Below are 16,113 nucleotides of genomic sequence, written 5' to 3' on the forward strand. Positions count from 1 at the left end.
TGGAGGCAGAGAGCAGAGGAAACAGAGGGGAACAACCAACCCATGGTTATTCTTAGTCTTCAACTGTCAGCTGTGCTGGGGATTTAACAGTACCCACTGTCCCAGAAACGAGTGAAGGGCATAAGAACACTTTCATTTCATTTTCTGGGAATGAATGCTTTAAAAGGAAGGAGGTCACTTCCTTGTATGGACACCACCCCATGGCACTGTTAGGTCAGTGGCTACTGTTTTGATGTTGAGAGAGAGGCTGCAAAATGCTGGGTGCAGGTTGGAATGGAGCCGTTAGCCTCAGGAGTAATTTTGGGATCCAGCAAGTGGAATGTCCTGCTAGAGGGCATCCCGGGCATCCCCCTGCCTCCAGGAACCTGAGCACCCATCCTTGCCACTGTTGATTGGGAAGGAGAATAGCATCTTCAAATGAGATGTGAGGCCAATGTTAGGGAGCAGAGATGGAAGACCATTGGTGGTGTCAAGTCTCACAGGGGCACCATGCTGCCCCTTCCTGAGGCCTTAACCTCATGTGACTCTCAGGCAGAGCACTGTCGGGGGGGGGGGGGAGCTCTTTGCACAAGTCCTACTTTTTTTTTGTTTTAAGATTTTATTTATTTATTTGAGAGAGAGAGAGTGAGAGTGAGCACAAGCAGGGGGAGCAACAGGCAGAGGCAGAGGGAGAAGCAGGCTCCCTGCCAAGCCAGGAGCCCAATGTGGGGCTTGATCCCAGGACCCTGGGATCTTGACCTGAGCCAAAGGCAACTGCTCAACCACTGAGCCACCCAGGCACCCCCACAAGTCCTACTTCTGGTGGGCAGGAGCTCTTCCAGGTATAGGGCGAGTCCCTGTGAGTGCTGTGTGGCCCTATGTTGACTTCAGAAATAATAAATGTGCTTGGGAAGCAGCTAAGGAACAGTCAGCCCTCCGTTCTGAGCACTGCCTCCACACTGTCCCCCTCCACTTCTTCAATTCCTTGCTCTGAGCAGCTGGGCTAACTCAGGTCCCTACAGCCTCAAACTGGTGTAGTCTCCTTAACATCTGTGATGTTGTTGCTTGACCACATCCTCCACTGTCCTCAGACTGTCCTGGCTTCTCTGACCACTGGCTGTATGATCTGAGGGAGGTTACTCAACCTTTCTGAGCCTTGTGTGTAAGCAAGGGTGGACAGTATGGGTGTCATACAAAGGGCACACATAGGATTATGGGTAGGACCAATTAAGACAATAGAGTTTCATAGCTAGCATAGTGCTTGGCACATATTGACTGCCTGGAATATGTTCGGTTCTGGATCTCCTGATGACTCCTTACTACTACAAAATAAAGAGTAATCCTCTTAGACTCCAGTTCATCCAAGAGGCATCTTTTGAGTCTTGTAACGTGCTAGTTGTTATGCTAGGTGCTATGGTTACAGGATGAATGAGCCGTGATCCCTGACCCCTAAGAGCTACAAATTTAGTGGGGGATAGACATAAATACAACCAAGTATAATGCAGTGTAATGAGTGGTATGTTGGGAACCAAAACAAAGGGCCATAGGAACACAAAAAACAAGCAACTGAGTCTACTTGACATGGTATTCGCGGCCCCCTGGACCCCCAGCTGCAGTTCCCACTCTTGGTGAGTACCTATGTGTACTATCCTTTTACATTTTCCCAGATTGCCCTCCCCATCCCTCTGGCTCTGGGGGCCATTTCACGTTGCTCCTTTGCCTGAGATCATCTCCCCTCACCTCACTACCCAATTCTACTTATCCTGCAGGGCTAGTAGACATACCGCATTCTCCACAAAGACTTAATTTATCACCCAAATAGTTGTCCTTTATAATTTGTTGATTTTTTTTCTTGAAAAACATACCTTATTTTTTTTATAAGCAATGCATGTTTATCATAAAAAGAGCTACCAGAGACTATAACAAATAGTAAAGAAGAGGGGAAAAATTGCCCATAGGTCCAGTAAATAGAGACACTCACTATTAACATTGGGGTATATTTCTTCCCATCCTTTTCCAGTACACACACACATATTTTTCTTACCACGTTTTCTCATTCTGTCTTACATTTAAGTTTGTTACATATATCTATCTCCATTAGACTGTGAGCTTTTGAGGGTATGGATAATATTCTGTTCTTTTTATTCCTGTTACCTAACACGTCTGGCACTAAGGAGTCCATCCGTAAGCCTTAGCTGAAGAGAACCACCAGATGAACTTGTTTGGCTTTGGAATGCAGCACACCATTATTTTGAAAAAGCAGATTTGTTGCCTTGGTGCATGCTGCCTGTTTAAAATGCGTGTGTATTCCTCAAGCACCAGTCTGCTGGGTGGCAGGGAAGACAAACACAAACCCATAATGACTCAACAAGTGGCTGAGACACAGGTTGGTGATTGTGTTCTGCATCCTGCATCGGGTTGCACTGAAAAGGCAGGTCTACCCCTGTTACCTGGCTGAAGCCCTTTGCTTGCTTTAGAAAGACATGCTTGGGTCTGGTAAATCTTATTTTATCCTTTCTGATCAAAAATAGTGTTGGCGTTTCACCCACGGTGGGGAGAGGTGGGTGAGATCTTCTCCAAGAAATCGATTTGGGCTTGAAAATACTCTTTTTTTTTTTTTAAGGTTAAAATTCCAGAGGCCTTTGAGTCAGGGTTGGAAACGGAAATAACACAGACTCTTTTCCAGAAAGCTCCGTGTAGGGAGGCTGGGATCAAGTCAGGAAGGGAATTCACTCAGCAGGCCACAGGTGAAGGCCAAGCAGAGCACACAAGCGTGTTTCACTGGCATCAAAGCAGCAGAGAACGTTCACAGAGCATCAGGCCCTTCAGGGCCTGTGTGGAAACATGAGAGGCTGTGGTATATTGAGTACCTTTCTTTTTTTTTGAAACAAAATGTAGGGAATTCGTTGATATAGTTGGCAACAGAAGAGTAGAGGCAGATGTAAGGGAGACAAGCCCGTTTGCCTTCTGAGATTTTTATTTGAAGATGGAAGGATGTTTGTTATTTAGATGTCTTTTTTCTTTAAAGGATATGTGGCATAGCTAAAGCTCTATCTAGAATTAAATATCTCTGAGGGAATTTCATTATAAGATCAAGGAAAAAAGTCTGCAAGGTTTTGGCTTCTGATGAAAAGCATCTAAAACGAAGTAAAATCAAAGTGAACCCTTAAACAAACAAATCATTGATTTGGGCGATGTAAAGAAATCTCAACCGGAGAGCCTCTTTGGGAGCCAAAGAGAGGAGAAGAGAGCGAGAAAATATTTAGGACTCAGCCTTGGAGACTACCTTCTGGCATGGAATTTCTTCTCTCTAGGCACCAGGAAAAAGAAAATGATGCAGCCTCATGGCTCACATAGGACAAAAGAGATGAGGAGCCTAAGGCCCAAGGAGGCCAAGGTTCTTGTCCCACGCTAGGACATTAGTGCTCATGTGAGGAAATAGACTTTAAAAAAAAAAATCCAAAATCTACTTTTCTTTCTGTAACTCTGTATTGCTGTGGGAGGTAAAGGGATTTAGTAGAAAGAGTATAGGTTTGAGATGCACTTGGTTTGAATCTGGATGTTTGGGGACACATATTTAATACTTCTTCTAGACTCAGTTGACTCATCCTATGAAACCCACACCACCCCCCAAACTGCCTCAGGATTATCCCCACCTTCTCACACATGGCCTCAGGCTCTCAAAAGCTCTCCTCCAGACTTCCTGCCCACTTGTAGGCTCACTCATTCATTCAGGGCTTGTTCCATGTGCTGGAAACCACAAAGCCTCAGCCTGCATGGAGCTCACTAGCCAGACCAGTGCTGCACAGTAGAGATTGAATGTGAGCCACATATGTGCTTTTCAGTATTCTAGTAGCCAGTTCAGGTAAAGGAAAGGAAACAGGGGAAATTAATTTTAGTAACATTTTATTTAACCTGAAATACCCCAAATATCATTTCACAGGTAGTCATGCATAATCAGATGTCTGACCTTCCTTTTTTCCTGTGCTAGGTTACTTTTTTTGTTTTTAGATTTTATTTATTTATTCATGAGAGACACCGAGAGGCAGAGACACAGGGAGAGGGAGAAGCAGGCTCCCTGTGGGAAGCCTGATGCAGTACTTGTTCAGGCGGGATCACCGCCTGAGCCAAAGGCAGACCTCAACCACTGAGCCACCCAGGTGCCCCTGCACTAGGCTATTTTTACAACACATCTCAATTTGGACTGGCCATATTTCAAGGACTCAGTGACCTCATGTGGTCTGCAGTGTCCTCACTGAACAAGGCAGCTGTGGGGCTCAGAAGCAAGACTCCACTGTCTGCCCCAGTGATGGCCGAGGGTAATGCCGCACTGCAGGCCCTGCCTGCCCAGCTGCCCTCGGGACGATGCTGCCTACCCAAACCAGAGTGACTCCCCGGGTACCCAGGGCCCACCCTGCCACAGCATGCTGATTTCACCAAGCAAGAGGGACAATGTCTGTGCCATGAGTCTTGTCCTCGTCTGTGGTTTTGGGCGAGGGAATGAGGCAGTGCTTACTGTCTGTGATAATGGAATGCAGTAATGGAATGGAATGCAGCAGTAATGGAATCAGGACTTACTGAGCACTAAGTATGGGTGGGTGCTGTGCTAAGCACTTCATGTACTCTCTGTCTTACTATCTTACGACTTGATGAGACAGACTCCTATTACCCATGTTTATTTTCAGAGCAGGAGAGTGGCCCAGAGAAGTCAGGTAACTTGCTGAGGGTCACACAGTTAGTGAGGGGCAGAGCTGGTACTTGAACTCAGGGCCATCTAAAGCCACAGCCTCGTGTTTCTCAAGCAGAGAAGGTGCAGAGTGAGCTCTGGATGAACACAGGTTCCCAGAGCCTTCACCTGAGGCCCTCCTCCTTTACCCACAGGCCATCCTGCCACATGGAGACGCAGGTGTCATTGAAGATGACTCAGTGTCATGTGGAGAGGTATCTGTGGGGTGTTCGGCACCACCAGGCCCAGTCCTGCCGCAGCTGTTGTACAGGAGGCATGGCATGTTCTTACAAATAAGGCAGCACAACCTTTGAAAACCATGTAGCAATAGATTACAAAAACCTCTGACTCTCAAGCCCCATATGAAAGTTCGCTACCATTATTAAATATTTTTGCTACTGTTATCTTTTAGTGGCTGGTGTGTGCAGGGTGCTCAGGATAGCCCAATAGCCCAGGTCCCTGTGGCAGTGCTGTGAAGGCAAATGGCAACTGAGAACAGAACCTGGCCTGAATATCGGGTCCCTAGTGGCTGTCAGCACCTGGATATTTCTGAGCTTCACTTATGGATATATTGCAGTAAAACCCCATGCAAGGGAATGCTAATTAGCCAGGTGTTCTCTTCATTTGCCAACCTGCCTGGTGCTGAAATCAGCCTTTATGTTCAACATTGGGTGGCCAGCAGTGCTCCTGGCTCTTCAGAGCACAGCTAGAGGGACACTTAAAAACCCTCAGATGTGTGGGCAGCCCCGGTGGCTCAGCGGTTTAGTGCCGCCTTCGGCCCCGGGGTGTGATCCCGGAGACCCGGGATCGAGTCCCATGTCAGGCTCCTTGCATGGTGCCTGCTTCTCCCTCTGCATCTCTCTCTCTCTCTCTCTCTCTTAAAAAAAAAAAACCCTCAGATATGATAGAAGAACCAGGCCTCCCCGCTCCAGTCCCCAGACAAGTGAGAGGCCAGGAAGCCAGCTGCCAGGATCTGGAAGAGAAAGTGCCTCGGACTGTGCTGCACATTCCAGACATCCTGGTGGCCTTGCTAAATGAGATTACCCTGAAGAGCATCGAAATCCCATTCCCTCTCCAAGGCCACTTAAGTCCCACCTTCAGTCCTACCTTCTGCAAAGATTTTCCTGCATGTCATCCTCCTCCAGGCCTCTCCCACCTGTGATGTCCTGAAGTCTTGTGGTCAAGCCTGTGCCACTCAGACCCAGAAGCTCCTGTCCTGTATGTTTCACTACACATTTTCTGTATGGTCATGCTGTTCCTTTCCCGTTCCCAACTTCTGTGAGTGACCTCTTTCAGCGACAGTCATCTCTGATGTTGACTTATGACAATTCTGATGATTTGGCTGGTCATCTCCTCTCTGCTCCAGAGAAGGTTTGGGGGGCTCTTTCATTACCGTTAGTGTGCATGAAGTCCTTAAATAACTTTTCATTTGACTTTGCCTGCTGCTGCTCCATCCAAAATAGGCATTCTCTGAGATTTGGGCTGTTGTAATCTTGGCCTCCACCTAGAATATCTGGCTGACCCTCCTTGGGGACTCTGTGACAATGTGTTGCTCCTTATTGAGCAAAGTGTTGGTAGAGTCCCAGTCCCGGTCAGCTCCCTTTGGTGCTAATTATTTGCATAACACTCTTTACCATGGTTACATTTGTATTATGTATTCATTCATTAGTTAAAGCCTCTTCCTGGCCCTGGGGGACCTTTTTGGTTCTCTGCTGTATCCTGAACACCTAGTACAATGCTCGATACCTGGTAGGGGCTCAAGAAAGACTAGTCTGATAAACGCATGGATGAACGGATGAGTCAGCATGCTCCCTGTAGGGGAGGATGAGGGCAGAGAGAGGGGGCAGATAGGGCCTGCGGTGTTCAGAGGCTTTCTGAAGGCTTCAGCTATAAAGAGAAATGAGGTCAGTCACAGTAGGTCAGGTGGAGTAATGTAAAACATACTGGCCAAGGAGTCAAGGACCTGACGGTCAGGTATTTTCCTGCACTGAGGTTTATTTGCTGTGTAGCCTTGAGAAAGTCTTGGGAGGGGGAGGGAGAAAATTCAGTGCAATTGCTTTATAAACCACAAAGTGGTATGGTGAGATGATATCCACCGTCCTGAGATCTGGGCCCTCCCTACCCATCCAAATATATTTCTTATTAATTTGATTTGGCTAGGCTTATCTTCTCATTTAAAAAGAGATTTTTCTTCCATTGCTGGAAAAAGAATACACTGTAATAACAAAATCATTAGAAAATTCAGAAGAAAATAAAAATAACTCATCTCTTAAGATTACCATCTAGACATAATACTATCAACATCTCCATGTATAGCCTAAGTACTTTCTCATTTCTAAACAGTATGACCTAAGCTTCCCAGGTATCAGCAGCTGGGGGCAGACAGGGCAACATTCCGCCCTGGTTCTCCCATTTCCCAGCCTTGTGAAGGTCAGGGCCTGGGAGGCCACTAGATGGTGGATCCTCCCCTCTCTGGTTGCTTCCAGCAAATTCAGCAGCGATGCTAGGGAGGGGTACCGAGAGGAGACTTTGGGAGGGTGGGTATCTTCTTCCAGCACTTGTCACAGTCTGAAAGTGTACTTAACACTTATATATTTATTGTTTGTTTCTCGCTACTGGAATATAAGTTCCACAAGGTCAAATGCTTGCTGGATTTGACTTATTGCTCCCTTTTGGCAGTTAAAACCAGTACCTGCACATAGTAAATACTTATTGAATGAAGGAAGGAACAGCCAAGTGCCGTATTACAACTTCACATAGAATAGGAAGCATTTGCTTCAGATGGATTGTACATATGAGCTGCACAGAGGCCAAATGCAATGGTAATATACATTTGGTCCGCTAGATCCAGCTATAGTCGGAGATTTGGCCTTAGCAGTGGTATGAGAGATGATCCTAACCCATTTGAATCACCACTGCTACCTCCAGTGATTTTGAGCACGCTCTCAGCCCAGGCTACTTAACCTGTGACCAGTGCATTCTGCGAATTTCCTCTCCAGGTCCACAGACTTAATATCCCCAAATTGCACTAGGCAAGGAAGCCTACGATCTCGTCCCAGAGCCTGTTCTTCCTCCAGCACCTTTCAGCTTGCTTTCCTTGTGGGGCTCCTTAGGCTTTTCTTTGAAACACTATTCCATTGCCTTCTTAGGGAGGGCGGTGATTCTGGTCGCAATTCTTCATCTGTTTTAAGGATGAGCTTCAGCATCTGCAGATTGGATACAAAGGAGCTTCAAGAGCACTGCTGAAAGCTGGGGCTTTGAGATGGGCTATCTGGTTAGCCCTGAGGCTACCTCCTTGTGAGTCTTGCACAAGGCTCTGCCCTCACCAGGCTTGACACAGTCTCCAGACCCAAGCCACTAAGCACACTTCCCACTACTACCCCTCTGCTTCTTCTCCTCTCCCAAACCTGGAAGATGATAGGACTAGGCTTCTTTTCTTTTTTCTTTTCTTTTCTTTTCTTTTCTTTTCTTTTCTTTTCTTTTCTTTTCTTTCTTTTCTTCTTTTCTTTTTTCTTTCTTTTCTTCTTTTCTTTTCTTTTTTCTTTTCTTTTCTTTCTTTTCTTTTCTTTTCTTTCTTTCTTTTCTTTTCTTTTCTTCTTTTCTTTTTTCTTTCTTTTCTTCTTTTCTTTTCTTTTCTTTTCTTCTTCTCTTCTCTTCTTTTCTTTAAGACTTTATTTATTTGAGAGAGAGCACTAGAGAGAGCAATCACGAGTGGGTGTAGAGGAAGAAGGAGAAGCAGGCTCCCTTTTGAGTAGGGAGCCTGATGTGGGGCTCCATCCCAGGAGCCTGGGATCATGACCTGAGCAGAAAGCTTACCCACTGAACCACCCAGGTGCTCCCAGGCTTGTTTTCTATTGAGTCACTGCAGCCCTGCTGGGAGGGACACTTCCTCCAATCTCCCCCAGATTAGCATAAAACCCCTTCCACCGTGGCCCCCAGTGCAAAACAAGGTGTGATTCATATCTGTGTGTTTCCTAGGTGAGATTCAAATCAGGAGTAGTGAGTTACCCCTCCTCTGAGGATCTGTGAAGTGAGTAATAAAAACCAAAGATGGGAAGTCTGCCTCCCTCGGCCCCTGTCATCAGGCCTCAGTTGGTGCCACTGCTGCTGTTTTAAGTTTTCATGGGGATCATCAGCAATTGCTTAGATTCGAAAACCTGAGTCTTTAGGCAGGCCATTTCTCCCCAAACCTTCCTGAGGATATCTCCTTTCTCCCTTTTTTTCCAGCTTTATTGAAGTACATGGTTTTTTGGGTTTTGTTGTTGTTGTTGTTGTTGTTGTTGTTGTTTTAAAAAGATTGTATTTATTTATTCATGGGAGACACACAGAAAGAGGCAGAGACATAAGCAGAAGGAGAAGCAGGCTCCCTGCAGGGAGCCCAGTGTGGGACTCAATCCCAGGACCCCGGGATCACACCCTGAGCTGAAGGCAGATGCTCAGCTACTGAGCCACCCAGGCGTCCCTATTGAAATACATATGTTAATCAACACATAACATTGTATAAGTTTAAGGTGTACAATAAAATGATTTCATACATGTATAATTGAAAAACAATTAGCACACTTAGTTTTGTTAATGTGTGTCACAGCACAGAGTTAAGTTTTTCTCCTGTCTTAAGAACTTTTAGATCTGCTCTCTCACCAACTTTCAAATATGCAATACAGTACTGCCAACTCTAGTCACCACCCTGTACGTTACATCCCTAGGACTTATTTATCTAATAACTAGGAGTTTGTGGGGTTTGAACACTTTCATTCATTCCTTCCACCCACCTTCATTCCCTACCTCTGGCAACCACCAATCTGTTCTCTGTTTCTATGAGTTCTGTTTTTTTAGATTCCTCCTATAAGTGAGATCATCGAGTATTTGTCTTTCTCTGAGGTATTTCACTCAGCATAATGCCCTCAAGATTTGTGTTGTCACAAATGGCAGGGCATTCTTCTTTATTGTGGCTGAGTATATTACATTTTATGTCTGAATAATATTTTTTTAAAGACTTATTTATTTATTCATGAGAGACACAGAAAGAGAGGCAGAGACATAGGCAGATGGAGAAGCAGGCTTCTCATGGGGAGCCCGATGCGGGACTCGATCCCAGGACCCCAGGATCATGCCCTGAGCCGAAGGCAGACACTCAACCACTGAGCTACCCAGGCATCCTATGCCTGAGTAATATGAACTAAATATATATAGTATCATATTTTGCTTATTAATTCATCTATTGATGGATACTTTCAGTTGTTCCCATGTCTTGGCTAATGTAAACAATGCTGCAGTGAACATGTTGGTTGTAGGCATCTCATTGCGATATGTTATTTCCTTTGGATATATACCCAGAAACTGAATTGTTGGATTATACAGTGGTTCTATTTTTAATTTTTTAAGGACCCTCCATACTGTTTTCCCCAGTGGCTGCACCAGTTTACATTCCCACCAACAGTGCATAGGATTTCTTTTTCTCCATGTCCTCACCAATACTTGTTATCCTTGAGAATAGCCATTCTAACAGTCGTGAGGTGCTGTCTCATTGAGGTTTTGACTTGATGATGAACGATGTTGAGCACATTTTCATGTTCTTGTTGTCTGTTTAAATGAATATCTTCTTTGGAAAAATGTTTATTTAGGTTCTTTGTTCATTTTTAATTGGATTATTTGGAGTTTTCTGTTGGTTTTGTTTCTGCTTTTGTATTGAATTGTATGATTCCCTTATATATTTTTAATATTAACCCCTTATCAAATATGTGGTTTGCAAGTGTTCTTCTTCCATTTTGTAGGTTGCCTTTTTATTGTGTTGATGGTTACTTTTGCTGTGCAGAAATTTTTTTAGTTGATGTGATTCCTCTTGTTTATTTTTACTTTTGTTGCCTTTGCTTTTGTAGTCCTATCCAAAAAAAAAAAAAAAAAGAAAGAAAAGAAAGAAAGAAAAAGAAAAAAATTGCCAAGACCAGTGTCAGAGAGTTTTTCCTTATTTTTTTTCAAAAGTTTTATGGTGTCAGATCTTACCTGTAGGTCTTCAATACATTTCAAGTTAATTTTTGTGAGTGTATATGTGTGGGTTTATTTGGGGAGTCAGTTATGTTCCATTTGTGCATACATCCATTTTTATGCCAATATCATACTGTTTTGATTACTATAGCTTTACAGTATGGCTTGAAAGCAAGAAGCATGATACCTCCAGTTCTGTCCCTCTTTCTCAGATACACTTTGGCTCTATAAAGTCTTTTGTGGTTCCAAACTAATTTTAGGATTTTTTTTTCTATTTCTGCAGAAAATGCCATTGGAATCTTAAGAGGCATTGCATTGGATCTGTAGATGGCTTTGGGTAGTATGGACATTTTAACAATATTAATTCTTCTAATCCATGAACATGGACCATCTTTCCATTTATTTGAATCTTCTTTAATTTCTTTCATAATGTCTTATCATTTTTAGTGTTTAGATGTTTCACCCCCCCCTTGGTTAAATTTATTCCTAAGTATTTTATTGTTTTTGAGCTACTGTAAATGAGATTTTTAAAAATTTCTTTTTAAGACAACTTGTTGTTAGTATATAGAAATACTACCGATTTTCTATGTTGATTTTGTATCCTACAACTTAACTGACTTTATTGGTCAGATCTAACAGTTTTTTTTTTTTTTTGTGGACTCTAAAATTTTCTGTATATAAAATTGTGTTATCAACACGCAGACAATTTTACTTCTTCCTTTCCAGTTTGGATGCCTTTTACTTATTTTTTGTGCCTGATTGCTATGGCTAGAACTTTTTAGTGCTGTGTTGAACAGGAGTGGTGAGGATCCTTGTCTTGTTCTTGATCTTAGAGGAAAAACTTTCAACCCTTCACCAACAAGTATGATATTAGCTGTGGACTTTGCCTGTATGGCCTTTGTTATGTTGAGGCACATTTTTTTATTCCCATTTTTTTTTTGAGAGTTTTTATCGTGAATAGATGTTGAATTTTGTCAAATGCTTTTTCTGCATCTATTAAGGTGATCATGCGATTTTATAATAATTCATTTCATTGATGTGATGTATCATATTCATTGATTTACATATGTTGAACCATTTGTGCAACCTAGAGATGAATCCCATTTGATCATGGTGTATGGTCCTTTTTTTTTTTTTTTAAAGATTCTATTTATTTATTCACGTGACACAGAGAGAGAGAGAGAGAGGCAGAGATACAGACAGAGGGAGAAGCAGGCTCCATGCAGGGAGCCTGATGTGGGACTTGGTCCCGGGTCTCCAGGATCTCCTGGGCCAAAGGCAGGAGCCAAACCGCTGAGCTACCCAGGCATCCCGTGTATGGCCCTTTTAATGGTGCTGTTGAATTTGGTTTGCTAGTATTTTTTTTTTAAAGATTTTATTTATCCATTCATGAGACACACACACACACACACACACACACACACACACACACACACAGGCACAGAGACACAGGCAGAGGGAGAAGCAGGCTCCATGCAAGGAGCCTGATGTGGGACTTGATCCCTGGTCTCCAGGATCATGCCCTGGGCTGAAGGTGGCGCTAAACTGCTGAGCCAAAAAAGAAAAAAAAAAAAAATAAACTGCTGAGCCACCCGGACTGCCTGGTTTGCTAGTATTTTGTTGAGAATTTTTGCATCTGTATTCATCGGAGATATGGGTACACAGTTTCTTAAAAACTAGATAACAGAGGTTAGCTCTACTACATTGGGGAAATTGGTGAAATAAATAGATATCACTTAAGTTTGTTTAAACAATGCCTCTGCAGGAGAAAGTTTGTCACTCTTCCTAGCTCTTTTACATAGGGCAGAAAAGCCTGGAAACTTTGCAGGCTTCTGTCTATGATATGCAGCTTCACAGCCACTTGTCACTCACAGGAGCTGATTCCCTAATGGAGCATGCCCACCGTTCTTCTGCTTTCCTTTCTCTACACTCTGATGTCTCCCATAGCAATGATAAGGATATATTTGTATTTGTACATAACATTGCTATTCACTTTCACATCCAGTGTTTCATCTGATCTTCCTCTGTTGGGACAGGTAAGAAACAGTTATTCTTGCCTTTTCAGAGAAATGAACCAATTTTCCCAAGGCCACAAGGTGGTGAAGTCAGCACTTGAATCAGATTTTTTGATGCCTGGTCAGAACCTTTTAGGGCACTGTGGTTCCTGCCAGCATCTTGATAGAGGAGCTTGAGACAGAACAAGAATAAGTAATAGAGAAGGAACTCAGACTAGAGGTTTGATGAGGTAAGGTTAGGAACTGTTGGCTGAATTGCCAGTTAGGCTTATCTCTGTAGTTTGGATTCAAATTTTTGTCCCTTTTATTTTCTACCAGCTACTAAAATTCATGATGTGAATATGCTATCCAAACTCATCATGATTCCTGCAGGACTGTGACCTGAGAGAAAATGTTCGAATTTAGATCTTTGAGCGGCTGCTGTAGAAGACGCCTGAAACAGTGGTCCTTGGTTTTCTTTTCTGCTTCACCTTAAATCAGAAAAGAGAACATGGGCTTGTGTATTTTTTAATTATTATTTATATATGTTCATTTACTTAGCTCTGTCAGTGAGCCAGATATTTTGCTAAGTGCAGGGAATGAGATGTGATCCATTCTTTCAAGGCATTTGCAGGTGCTGTGTTTGTGTATGTGTGTGTATGTGTGTGTGTGAGAGAGAGAGAGAGAGAGAAAAGGAAAGAAAGAGATTGAGAGAGAGAGAGAGAGGGATGGAGGAGCATCCAACAAGTAAATCTCTACCATGAATAATTCTGCCAGCAGATGTAAATCCAGGAGGCTATGGAAGCCCAGAGGAAGAGCATATAAGTCAGACTGTGCTGAGGTCAAGATGATTTCTCAGAGAAAGCGCTCCTTAAATGGAATTCTTAAGTGTTCATAGGGCTGAGCATAGACAAGAAGGGCATGCCAGGCGAGTAAATGGTGTTTTTGAAGATGCTGAGGCATTAAATTGCTGAGAGAATAGGAAATCATTTGGAGAGAAGAGAATGTGGTGAGTCAGGTGGGAGAAGATGACTATAAAGAGGTGATGGTAGTCCTGCAAATTTAAGATTTATCCTTAAAGTGGTAAGGAGGCATGGTCAGGTCCCCTTGGCAATGCTGTCATGGCTTGCTTAACTGTTTTTGTTTTTGTTTTTGTTCTTGTTTTTGGAAAGCAGTTTAGTAGTCTGTATTAAGAGCCTTTAAAATATGCATATAAAATATTCTTTCGGGCACCCTAGGTGGCTCAGTGGTTTAGCGCCGCCTTCAGCCCAGGGCGTGGTCTTGGAGACCCAGGATCGAGTTCCACATCAGGCTCCCTGAATGGAGCCTGCTTCTCCCTCTGCCTGTGTCTCTGCCTCTCTCTGTGTGTCTCTCGTGAATAAATAAATAAAATCTTTAAAATAAAATAAAATATTCTTTGGCTCAATAACATCACTATCACCTACGACATAGTGCTTTATTGTACCGGATATTTTTGATACCCTGTGTATGTGTGTGTATTTAATTCTTATAACTATTCTGTGATATGGGAATCATTAGTCCCATTTTATAGATAGAGAAACTCGGTTTTAAAGAGTTAGGCAGGCTGAGGATTGAATTCACATTCCGTCACTAATGAGTCATTTACCTAAGACAAATTACTTAACCTCTCTGAAGCTATTTCCTGAGGAAGCACTATTTAAAACAAAACAAAACAAAACAAAACAAAACAAAACAAAACAAAACAATGAATAGCAGAATTAAATGCAAGCTGCTTTTTTAGATTACCCACTCATTCAGACTATCTCTGCCAGAGCTGACCTCCATTTTCTTGACCATTTAAGATGAAATAAAAGAGCCAGAATTGTGTGGCGTGGAGTGCAACAGACAGAGACCTTGTTTGGGGGCGGCTGTTCTTAGAGTTGTTTGCTCCTGTAGCTTTCCTTGAGCACATTTATGTGGCTCTTGTCCTCTGCCTCATTTATTTATTATTTGTATCTTATCCCCCTGCAAAAATGTATATTCATTGAGGGAAAGGATAGTCTTCAATATGTCTCTGTGTCTCTCACCATCCGCCTGGTTCAGTGCTTCCCAGGCACCCAAGGAGAGCCCGAAGATTCCTTTCTTTAGAAGCAGTTAGAATATCACAGTCTCAGGGAAAACAGGGGCTCTGAGAAGTAAAGAGAGAATAGGGGCATAGGGGTGAACACAGAGAACCATAGATATCTCAGGTTGGAGATCTGGCCAGGAAGGTTTAGAATTGAGGGGATCTGGGAGGATGCATGTAACAGGAAATATGCAGAAAGGGTCCCATGAATGCTGAGTCAAGAAAGTTGCCTTCATCTGACTTCCCTAGAGGGGGATCCATATGCAAATAGGTGGAATTAAGGCAATGCTCCTGGGAGAACGCAATAAAGGAGTGGGAAGCAGGACAAGAGAGTAGAAGTAGCCAGAGGGCAATGTCAAGTGGAGCTCCAGCCTCAGCCTAGTCCCACAAAAGCGATCTAAGCTATAAATCACAGCTCAGAGTTTATCCCTGCTGGGCTTTCACACTTCTGCCCCAGCCAGTTACTGGCTGCCAGCCGCTCAGAGGTGACCAAAGGAACCTCGGGAACTGCCGGCTTTGTCTGTGTGGGCAAAGCCATGGCAGTAGCCCAAGGCTGGCCTTCTAAGAGGCACAGGTGCAGGGCATTAGAAGCAAAGGCGTGCAGCTGCTGGGGTGGGGGACAATTTGTATGAATATCCCAGGGGCTGTCTGTGAGTGAGGCATCCACAGTGTTGCCCTGATCACTTCGGCCTTAACTTTGTCCAGCTGTACATGCTGATGTCCACCTCTAAAATCCATTTTGCAGCTTCCTCATCTGCAGAGCAGGACAGTGTTACTTTGTTTGCATATATCACAGAAGGATAGTCCCTCAAAAAAAAAGAGAGATAGGGGACCTAGAATCTTGTTGACACCAATGAGCCTTTATACAAAGCCAGGTGTCATTGTTGTGTCTTTCTCTTCTGGGCCCAGAGGATGGATCAGCTCTTGGTCCTCACCGGGCACTTGTCTTGCAGGCATCAACCCTGATAGCCTTTGAAAAGAACTTGTTCGTGTTGGGAAGAGAGTGGGCACTTTTTAAAAATGTTGTTAAATTTTGCAGCAGTTTCTTTAATATATAGCAGTCGCCTTGAACTACATCTAATTAGCCACCAGATATCACGCTGTGGCGATGTTTGGCTTTGATGTGCTCCTTCCTCAGCATCAGCAAGGAAATACTGGGAAGCTAATCATAATAGGACTTAGCTCTTATAAAATGCCTTTTATCTTCAAAGTGGTTTACAACCACTAATTATTAGAGGAATTGGGGTGAACAGCAACCATCTCACGGAGACCTCAAACCATTATCAGGGCCTTTAATGCATCTTATAATAGAGCAAGAGAAGTATGAAGGGGATGTTTAATAA

General features: G+C 43.5%; 1 protein-coding gene across 8 annotated transcripts in view; it reads left to right on the forward strand.

Annotated features, from left to right (window-relative positions):
• CRACR2A (calcium release activated channel regulator 2A) overlaps positions 1–16,113 on the forward strand; it is a 137,619-nt gene that overhangs the window by 25,073 nt on the left and 96,433 nt on the right. The window contains exon 1 of one of the 8 annotated variants that reach the window (XM_072799334.1): positions 6,383–6,454. The exons of the other annotated variants lie outside the window; for them this stretch is intronic. The gene's annotated coding sequence lies outside the window, so the exon portion shown is untranslated. Of the gene's footprint in view, positions 1–6,382; positions 6,455–16,113 lie in introns of those variants that run through there. 8 annotated transcript variants of the gene reach the window in all.

The sequence above is a fragment of the Canis lupus genome, chromosome 25 (genome assembly GCF_048164855.1).
Source record: "Canis lupus baileyi chromosome 25, mCanLup2.hap1, whole genome shotgun sequence".
Lineage (NCBI taxonomy): Eukaryota > Metazoa > Chordata > Mammalia > Carnivora > Canidae > Canis > Canis lupus.